The 10,511-nt window shown below is 42.8% G+C and overlaps 2 pseudogenes; both read left to right on the top strand.

Moving 5' to 3' along the window:
• Positions 1–219: 219 nt before the first annotated feature.
• Positions 220–6,448, top strand: LOC102860520 (annotated as a pseudogene).
• A 1,071-nt stretch (positions 6,449–7,519) lies between these two features.
• Positions 7,520–8,059, top strand: LOC102860114 (annotated as a pseudogene).
• The last annotated feature ends 2,452 nt before the right edge of the window (positions 8,060–10,511 follow it).

Genomic DNA, 10,511 nt, shown 5'->3' with positions numbered 1-10,511 from the left:
ATTCCATCTGTATGCTGAGCAAATCATTGGAGAAGCTGGACTTCATGAACAAAAATGTGGCAGCAGTTCCTTATGGTGCCTTGGGCAGGTGCTTACTGATTAGAATACGCTGATGGCAGTGGGGCTGGACCAGCTCAACTGCAGAGAAAAGGTGGAGGAGGAACTGTCAATTCTTGATAAGGCCAGAATGGAGACCAGGAAGCACCCTCACCACCCAAGATGGCCGTGGAGGTGGAGCCCACAGAGCTTCTGGAAAGTGAGAGGAGGCAGCCCCAGAGGAATGTCCAGAGGCTGCGCTAGGACCACGCTGACAGCTGTGAGCAGCGAAGACGGGGAGGCGCCCAGGGACAGCAAATTCCCTCCCACACATCCAGAAACGCCAGCGACCAGGGCACAGCAGGACCCAGGCTGTGCATAAGGGACTTCTCACTATTTCTGCAGCCAGTGTCTCCCTAAAAAATTCCAACACCTGCCTGACTTGAAGGAAAAAGATCAATCACAAACAGTACCAGCCCATTTATATATGAGATGCACCGTGAGGCTCATGGAGACAGACAGGAAGGCTGGCCTGGATTTTTCTTCAGCGTCTGGGGTTCTCCTGCCTCCAGTGTGCTTAGCTCAAAACTTAAAACACTTAGAATGGTGTTCAGAACATTGCATTAGAAGAGGTGAAGGAAAGAACTGTTTAACGGGAATATATGATTAGGCATTATATGTAAGACAACAGTCCAGAATAAGAAATAAGAAGCGCATTGCAAAGAGGACTGGGGATGGGGCAGGCAGGGAGAAGGTGGAGAGGGAGAAAATTGTGCAACCATGAATTTTTTTTTTTTGTGTGTGAGTGTACCGTCAAAATAGATCTGACTGGTACAGGAGGAGATTGTCCCTCCTTCCCCGACAGAGCATCTGGTGGATTCGAACCGTGTGCCTCTGGGATTGTAGTTGCGGCTTCTTGCCACTAGGCCACCAGAGCTCCCCGAATTTTTTTTTAAGTGAACTGAGGGGGGAACGAAAGGGGAGGAAAGGAAATGTGCAACAATAAATGAGTAAAATCCCAACTTTTCTGTAAACTTTCATTAAAATATGTTAAATGTTTTTAATTTTTATTTTATTATTTGTATTTGTGTGTATGTACCGTCAGATAGGATCTGACTGGTACAGGAGGAGCCCCTCCTTCTCCGGCAGAGCTTCTGGTGGATTTGAACCGCATATCTCTGGGATTGCGGTACAGCTTCTTGCCTCTAGGCCACCAGAGCTCCCCTAAAATATGTTTAAAATGTTTTAAGACCAACTCCTGAACTATCTTCTCACTCTGTTACAACCCCCTCTTAGGTTTGTTCCCTCCAGTTTAAAGTGGGGCTGGAGCTCATCTGTTTCCAGACCAGGGTCTCTGTTTGCTGTTTTGGGCTGCTCTGTGACCCCTGGGTCTCTACTCTAGACCCTCATATAGCGTATTCACAGGGGAGTTGAGGATGATGGTTCTAGCCTCTTCCTAGAACCCACATGTTTGCCAAGAACTTTTCCTCCCAACACGGCGGGTGTGTCACCTGGGAGCTGGCTCTGGGCAGTGAGCAAGCAGGTCCTCCTGGGCTCACCCACTGAGCCCACCACGCCTTATCACTTGACAGCCAGCCAGATTATTCACCACACAGCTACCGAGTCACATGACTTACACTCAGTGAGGATCCGAGCCAGCTGCAGGAGTGGCCCCAGTCCTGGCCACTCTGGCCCTGAGAAGACACACCAGCGAACTCTGTTTCCTGGGGAATCAGAAGTCAGCTGTGGTCCCTTGCACCTCACCTTCAGTGAGTGGGGATTTCTTCAGCTCCAGCAAACCTCTACAGGGCAACCCATTTCCTACAACTTCACATGTGCAGTAAAGCCCATACTTCACCTCTTAATTGCTCAAAAGACGTGTACAGGCCCCCTTAGAGGCCTGCCCATGCCCTGGGAGAGGGCTATCCCTGCCCTTTCTCTGTTCACCAACTCTCTCAGGAGCTTCACCCATGCTCACAGGAGTGTCCACCTGACACATGAGATGTAGGGCAGCGGGAGGGCCTGCATTTGTACCCCTGTTTTCTGATAAAGTCCACTACATGGCCTCTGGCTCAAGTAGTATCTGAGCACTTCCACACTGCTCCCCAGGGAACTTATGCCTCTAATTTTCAAGAACTAGGCCCAGTCTGGCCACCCCTGTATGTCTCAAAAGCTGCTCTTTTGAATATGCCTTCACTTGCTCGGTATTTGGTGGCACCTTTTCTGAAGTGACAGGGCTGCACTGGAGGGCAGAGGGCAGCCGCATTGCACAGCCAGCCTACCTCCACCTTTGCCCCTCTCTCCTAAGAGGCTCCAGCAGACCCACAGCCTTCTTGGGGGAAGGGCCACTTGGGCTTTGCAGCAATAACTGACCTTCAGTCACCATCTGAAGGAGTCGCAACATGGTACAGAATTCACTTCGTTGGGGGGGCAGGTGAAGAGAACAGTTCGATTCTTCAGTTGTTTAGCTCAGTTTCAGTTAGTTTGAAAAACAGTAATGCTTTTCTATTGAGCACAGAAGAAGGAGGAATTCACCTTCTATCAGAGCAACACGGCAGTATACCCCCAGACTGGACATGGTTAAAATTTCTTTCAGATTTCATGTAAATGCTTTCTTCTCACTGTCAAGACCACCCAGACTTCATTTCCAGAGCCCATTTGACCCCTCAACTAAGAAGACTTCTTCTGACTCCATTTCAAGATGAATTAATTTTTGCATAAAGACAGCTTAAGTAATCTCATTCATCCTAAATTAAGTTGGAGGAAGTGGAGTGTTGATTTTCTTACATGAATACTGCAAAATAGGAAAAGCTTTCCATGAACATGTGTCCTTCCCTCACTGTGTCAGGTCTGTCTTTTCCAAATTGACTATAGCCATGTAGTCCAGTCTGGTTAGGACTCCTCTGTTAGTCTTAAAGATAGAAATAAATCAGTAATTTGAATTTTAAAAAAAGAAGAAGAATGTGCCATCAGAATTGGAGGAAAGCTCCTCAACAAACTGTGTTATGCAGATGAGTTAAGCAACAACCTTGTTTACTGAAAGTGAGGAGGTTCTGAAGCAATTGCTGCAGAAGATCAAGGACTATAGTCTTCAGTATGGATTACACATTTCAACATCAAGAAAACAAAAATTCTCACCATTGGATTAATAGATAACATCATGATCGATGGATGGACTAAAGATTGAAACTGTCAAAGATTTCTCACTTGGATCCACAGCCATACCCTTTGGTACCAGCAGTCAGGAGATAAGGAGACATATGTTGTTGTTGTTGTTGTTGTTGTTGTTGTTGTTGTTGTTGTTTATGTGCTGTCAAGTCACTTGCAACTCATAGTGACCCTATGTACAAGAGCCCTAAATGCTGCTCTAGTCTCTGCCAATCTCACCGTCTCCGACACACTCATTCCCACCACCCCAATCACAGACTCAATCCATCTCATCAAGGGTCTTCCTCTCCTGCACCGTCCCTCCACTCTCCCAAACATGATGTCCCTCTCCAAGGACCAGTCCCTCCTTGCAACATGCCCAAAGTGTGTCAGACGAAGCTTCAGAATCCTTGACTCCAAGGAGCATTCTGGCTTCATCTTCTCCAGGACAAACCTGTTTGTTCTCCTAGCAGTCCATGGTATATTCAACACTCTCACAGCTCAAAGGCATCAATTCTCTTTCTGTCATCCATTGGGAAAACCAACTCTCAGCAATCTCTCCAAAGTCCTGAACAGCAATGATGTCAGTCTAAAGACTAAGGTGTGTCTGATTTAAGCCACAGTCTTCCCAATTACTTACTATGCATCTGAGAGCTAGAGAAGGATGACAGGAGAATTGATGCATTTGAGGTGTGGTGTTGGAAAAGAGTGCCAAATATCCCATGGATTACTAAAAGAACAAATAGTTATATCCTGGAGAACATACAACCAGTGTGTGTTTTGGAGACAAATATGGTAAAACTTCATCTCACACATTGTGGATATTTGTTAGAAGAGGATTTTCCTTGGAAAGGGACATCATGCTTGGAAGGGTGGTGGGTCGGTGAAGGAGAAGAAGACCCTCAATGAGATTATACAGAATCTACAGCAATGGACTCAAATGTATCAAGATAGCTGCAGGATAGGACAGAATTCAGATCCATTATTCATAAAGTCATTATTAGTTGCACTCAACTCAACAGCACTTAACAACAACAATAACACAGTCTATCAAAGAAGCCATGGTTGTATAGTGTGTTGCTTTTGGTGGTTTGGTCACCAGCAACTCCACAGGAGAAAGATAGGAAGTCTCCCTTCTGTAAAGGTATAGAATCTCAGAAATTCAATGGAGGATCACTAGGAGTCAGAATCAACTTAATAGTAATGAAGAGTCTATTGTAGAATTGCCTTGTTAGTTGAGATCAGTCTCAATGCTATTGTCACTGAGGTTGTGATGTAACAATGATGACAAGAACTATTATTTCTTAAAGAATAAACATCTCATCTAAGAACAGAAGTTCTGGAATAATTCTATCATAGAGCAAAAATATGAAATCTGGGAAGAGCCATGCCACTTTCTACTTGGTGAGGGGGAAATGTAAAACACTGTCAGCACCTCAAAGTTATCAGCTAATGATGAGATTATTTTCTACAACTACTTCATTTTAAGTTTTAAATAAATATAAATCATAGGTTTTCAAACAAGGCCCTTTAAAAAATTTTATTGAGAAATTCATGCAAGTAAATGTTGTCCAAAAATATCTTTCATATTTGGTAGTTATTTTTAGAAAAATGAACTGGAACCCTAGAATATTTTTTTTCTTAATTAAGAATTTGGCCTGACACATAGACCGATGGAACAGAACTGAGAACCCAGAAATATTAAAAAAAAAAAAAAACCCAAACCTATCAGATGGGGAAATGACAACCTCTTCAACAAATCGTGCTGGCAAAACTAGACTGCTGCTTTTTTCGCAACTGGTTTGTCACCAGAGTACAGGTGTTGGTGAATACCATCGCAAAACCTAAGCCAAAATAGAAAAGGAGAAGACCTATATCAACATCGTACACGTACACCTATATCAACATTGGACACGTAGATTTGGGCAAGTAGATCATGACTGGCTATCTGATCTACAAATGTAGTGGGATCAACAAGAGAACCGTTGAAAAATTCGAGAAGGAAGTTGCGGAGATGGAAAAGGGCTCCTTCAAATATGCCTGGGTCTTGGATAAACTGAAAGCTGAACGTGAGCGTAGCATCACCATTGATATCTCCCTGTGGAAATTTGAGACCAGCAAGTACTATGTGACCATCATTGATGCCCCAGGGCACAGAGACTTCATTAAAAATGTGATTACAGAAACATCACAAGCTGATTGTGTTGTCCTGATTGTTGCTGCTGGTGTTGGTGAATTTGAGGCTGGTATTTCAAAGAATGGGCAGACCAGTGAGCATGCCCTCTGGCTTACACACTGGGTGTGAAGCGACTGATTGCTGGTGTTAACGAAATGGATTCCACCGAGCCACCCTACAGCCAGAAGAGAGGTATGAGGAAATCGTTGAGGAAGTTGGCACCTACATCAAGAAAATTGGCTACAACCCTGACAACCCTTAGTGCCAATTTCTGGTTGGAATGGTGACAACATGCTGGAGCCAAGTGCTAACATGCATTGGTTCAAGGGATGGAAAGTTACCCGGAAGATGGCAGTGCCAGTGGGACTACACTGCTAGAAGCTTTGGATTGCGTCCTGCCACCAACTCAATCCAACTGATAAGCCCCTGTGTCTGCCTCTCCAGGATGTCTAAAAGATTGGCAGTATTGGTACTGTCCATGTGGGCAGAGTGGAGACTGGTGTTCTCAAGCCTGGTTCTCAAGGCATGGTGGTCACATTTGCCCCAGTCAACATTACCACTGAAGTAAAGTCTATTGAAATGCACCATGAAGCTTTGAGTGAAGCTCTACCTGGTAACAATGTTGTCTTCAACATTAAGAACGTCGCTGTGAAAGATGTTCAATGTGGCAATGTGGCTGGTGACAGCAAAAATGACCCACCCATGGAAGCAGCTGGCTTCACTGCTCAGGTGATCATCTTGAACCATCCTGGCCAAATCAGTGCTGGTTATGCACCTGTGCTGGATTGTCACACAGCTCACATTGCTTGCAAGTTTGCTGAGCTCAAAGAGAAGATTGATCGCTGTTCTGGTAAGAAGCTGAAAGATGGCCCCAAATTCCTGAAGTCTGGTGATGCTGCTATTGTGGATATGGTTCCTGTCAAGCCCATGTGTGTGGAGAGCTTCTCTGACTACCCTCCTCTGGGTCGTTTTGCTGTCCGAGACATGAGGGAGACTGTTGCTGTGGGTGTCATCAAAGCAGTGGACAAGAAGGCTGCTGGAGCTGGCAAGGTCACCAAGTCTGCTCAGAAAGCTCAGAAGGCTAAATGAATATTATCCATAACACCTGCCACCCAGTATAATCAGTGGTGGAAGAACGGTCTCAGAACTGTTTGTCTCAATTGGCCATTTAAGTTTAATAGTAAAAGACTGGTTAATGATAAAAATACATCGTAAAATCTTAAGAAGGAATGTTTTGAGGGCCATTTATTTTCTTTTTCACGTGGCAGGGGTTTTTTTTTAAATTTTTTTTTTTTTATTTTTTTTTTGTTTGTGTGTGTGTGTGTGTGTGTGTACCGTAAAATCAGATCTGACTGGTACGGGAGGAGATTGTCCCTCCTTCCCCGGCAGAGCATCTGGTGGATTCCAACCGTGCACCTCTGGGATTGCAGTGCAGCTTCTCGCCACTAGGCCACCAGAGCTCCCCTTCACGTGGCAGTTTTAAGTTATTAGTTTTTAAATCACTACTTTTTAAATGGGAACAACTTGACCAAAAATTTGTCACAGAATTTTGAGACCCATTAAAACAAGTTTAATGAGAGGGAAAAAAACCAAAAAACTAGACCGCCACCTGCAGAAAGCTGAAACAGGATCTACATCTCATACCACACACAAAAATCACTTCAAGGTGGATCAGAGACCTGGAGTAAAGCCCAAAAACATAAAGTTCATAAGAGACAAACTGGCATCAAGCTTAGAAGACTTAGTCCATGGTAGAAAGAGACTACCAAATACAGCCAGAAATGCACAATCTGAAGAGGATAAAACTGATGAATGAGACCTTTTTTTTTCCTTTAAAGATTAAATATCTGTGTGTATCAAAAACTTTCTTCAGCAAGGTTATAAGAAAACCTACCAACTTAGAACAAACATTGGGAACGCGGCGGCGATGTCCGCGAGCCAGGCGAGTGCCTCGGAGGCAGCGGCGGGGCCTCGCGCGCGGCAGGGCGGCCTGAGCTGCGGCCTCGCTCCAGTTCCCGGGAAGCAGGCTGGCGGCAAGCGCGCGAGCAGCAGCAGCAGAGGCGGAGGCTCTGGCGCGTCTTTCTTCTTCGCCTCAGCCTCAGCCTGAGCCTGGAGCGGACAGGAGGCCCGGGTGGCTGGAGGGGGTTCCGCTGCCCGAGAATGGGAATTCTCTTCACCAGGATATGGAGACTGTTCAATCACCAGGAGCACAAAGTTATCATTGTTGGGCTGGATAATGCAGGGAAAACTACCATCCTTTACAAATTTTCTATGAATAAAGTTGTACATACATCCCCTACAATTGGAAGTAATGTAGAAGAGATAGTAGTTAATAATACACGTTTCCTAATGTGGGATATTGGTGGCCAAGAATCTCTTCGTTTTTCCTGGAACACTTACTATACTAACACTGAGTTTGTAATAGTTGTTGTGGACAGTACAGACAGAGAAAGGATTTCTGTAACTAGAGAAGAACTCTATAAAATGTTAGTACATGAGGACCTAAGGAAAGCTGGACTGCTGATTTTTGCTAATAAACAAGATGTTAAAGAGTGCATGACGGTAGCAGAAATCTCCCAGTTTTTAAAACTCACGTCTATTAAAGACCATCAGTGGCATATCCAGACCTGCTGTGCTCTTACTGGCGAAGGATTGTGCCAAGGACTTGAGTGGATGATGTCACGACTTAAGATTAGATGATTTCTACTGACCTCTTCTCATAGACTTTGTATAAATGGAGTGCTGGACTTTACCAGAAAGCTGCAAAAATTAATGGTTTAGATATATTTATAATAAACGGATTTAAACTTTTTCTATAAGAAGAAAAATTAAGACCACTTATTTGAAAACGAAGATGAAGTCTCAGCTTCCAGTGTGCTTTCTTATTAAGTTCCTTCCAAAGTATGGTCTTAAAGCGATGATTGACTGTTTTCTCATAATGAATCCTCTCAGGACATTGTATAGCCTGTGGTAAGTACAAAGGGAAAGGAAGACATTTTTAACTTTGAGAACTTTATTATCAGTATAATCCTCCCTTGTTGATTGTTGTTCTCTTGTTCCATTAAGTCAAAGTACAAATCAGCACAGATACTCAGTTTCCAATATTTTAAAATGTAATGTTACTATTGAAAAGTATTTTACGTAAGATTGTGTATGTATTGTGTATATATACCTCAAGTTCAAGTGAAGGGCTTTGATTTATCTTCTAAAGGAACGTGAATAACAAAAATTAATATCTTGAATAATAACCATAATGACATGCGTACTGGCATTGGTGTTAAGTGTCATTTTGTACTTTTCCCCTGATGTTTCTGTGTTGCACTAACCACTCTCCAAAATAATTGAACTGCTTTAGAAGAAACAGAAAAAGAGGAGAGAAAACATGACATTTTGTACATGTTTTCTTGATGAAATGACTTACGGAAATGTAATGCAACTGAGGGAAGTACATGTCAAATCCTTGGCTTACTAGTATTACTAATGGGCATAATTTCAGTGAGCAGCTTTCAAATGCTGGCATTTATTGGTCCAATGCCACTGATGTTTTTGAATAAACTTAATCAATCAATTGTGGGAGAAAAAAAAAACGAACATTGGTAATACCAGCTCAGACAAGAGTCTCATAGCAAAAGTTTATAGAATACTCCTGGGTCACCACAAGAAAAAGGCTGATACACCACAATAAGACAAAGGTAAGCAACTCAATAGAAAAATGGGCACAGGATATGAACAGACACTTCACCAAAGAAGACATTAAGATGGCAAACAAACACATGAAGAAATGTTCAAAATCCCTAGCTCAAAGAAAGATACAAATCAAAACAACATGAGATATCATCTCACACCAGTAAGAACAGCAAAATTTAGCAGAAGAGCAAATATCAAATGCTGGCGAGGTTGTGGAGAAACTGGAACACGTATTCACTGTGGGCGAGAGTGTAAAATGGTGCAGCCACTATGGAAGGCTGTATGGCACTTTCTCAAAAAGTGGCAAATAGAGAAATACCATTTGACCTAGCAATTCCACTACTGGGAATTTACCCTAAATAAACCATAACCACAACCCAAGCAGATATATGCACACCATGTTTATTGCCGCTTTGTTCGCAATAGCAAAAATCTGGAAACAACTCAAGTGCCCATTAACAAACGAATGGATAGAGAAGCTCTGGTATATTCATACAATGGAATACTATGCAGCACTGAAAAACAAAGAACTCATGAAATATAAAAAATGGGTAACCTTGGAGGACATTATGCTGAGTGAAATATCTCAGTCACAAAAGGACAACTATTGCATAGGGCCACTTTGTGAAATGAGACTAACACTGGGGTTGAGGGAAGACAGAAAAGGAGGAGGAAAGACATATACTGCATTGAAACAGATGAGGGAGAAAACTGTTTAAAAGGGATAGATGTTTGGGTATAATCATCATTACAGAAGTCCAGAATGAAGGCTGCATAGTGAAGTGGACTTGGGGGGAGGGATTTACTTTTCTTTTGTTTGTTTGCTTATTATTATTAATTTTAATGAAAGTTTACAAAGACTGAGGGTTTCCATTCATTCATTGTTGCACTTTTCTCTCTGTCCACCCTCCCTCCCCCTAATTCACTCTTCTCTTTGAAAAGTAAAAGAAAAATTCTTTCATTGTTATACAATCTTTCCCCTCAAGTACTTCATTATGCAGCCTCCATTCTAGACTCCTGTCATGACAAAAATACCTAATCACATATCCCTTTTAAACAGTTTTCTCCCTGATCTGTTTCAATGCAGTATACATTATTTATCCCATCTTTCTGAGTCTCCCCTCAACCCCGTTATCAGTCCTGTTTTAAAACAGTGGCACCATGCAGTATTTGTCCCTTTGTGACTCAGATATTTCATTCAGCATAATGTCTTTCAGGGTCAACCATTTTGAATAATATTGCATGAGTTCCTTGTTTTTCAATACAGTGTAGGATTGCATTGTGTAAAGATACCACAGATTCTCTAGCCATTCATTTGTTGATGGGCACTTAGGTTGTTTCCAACTCCTTGCTATTGTGAACAAAGCCGCAATAAACATGGGTGTACATATATCTGCTTGGGTGGCAGTTATGGTCTCTTTGGGGTATATTGCCAGGAGTGGAATTGCTATTGCTGGGTCAAATG

The sequence above is a fragment of the Elephantulus edwardii genome, unplaced genomic scaffold (assembly GCF_000299155.1).
Source record: "Elephantulus edwardii isolate Elephantulus edwardi_28Jun2011 unplaced genomic scaffold, EleEdw1.0 scaffold01121, whole genome shotgun sequence".
Taxonomy (NCBI): Eukaryota; Metazoa; Chordata; class Mammalia; order Macroscelidea; family Macroscelididae; genus Elephantulus; species Elephantulus edwardii.
This window is presented reverse-complemented; position numbering and strand designations above follow the sequence as displayed.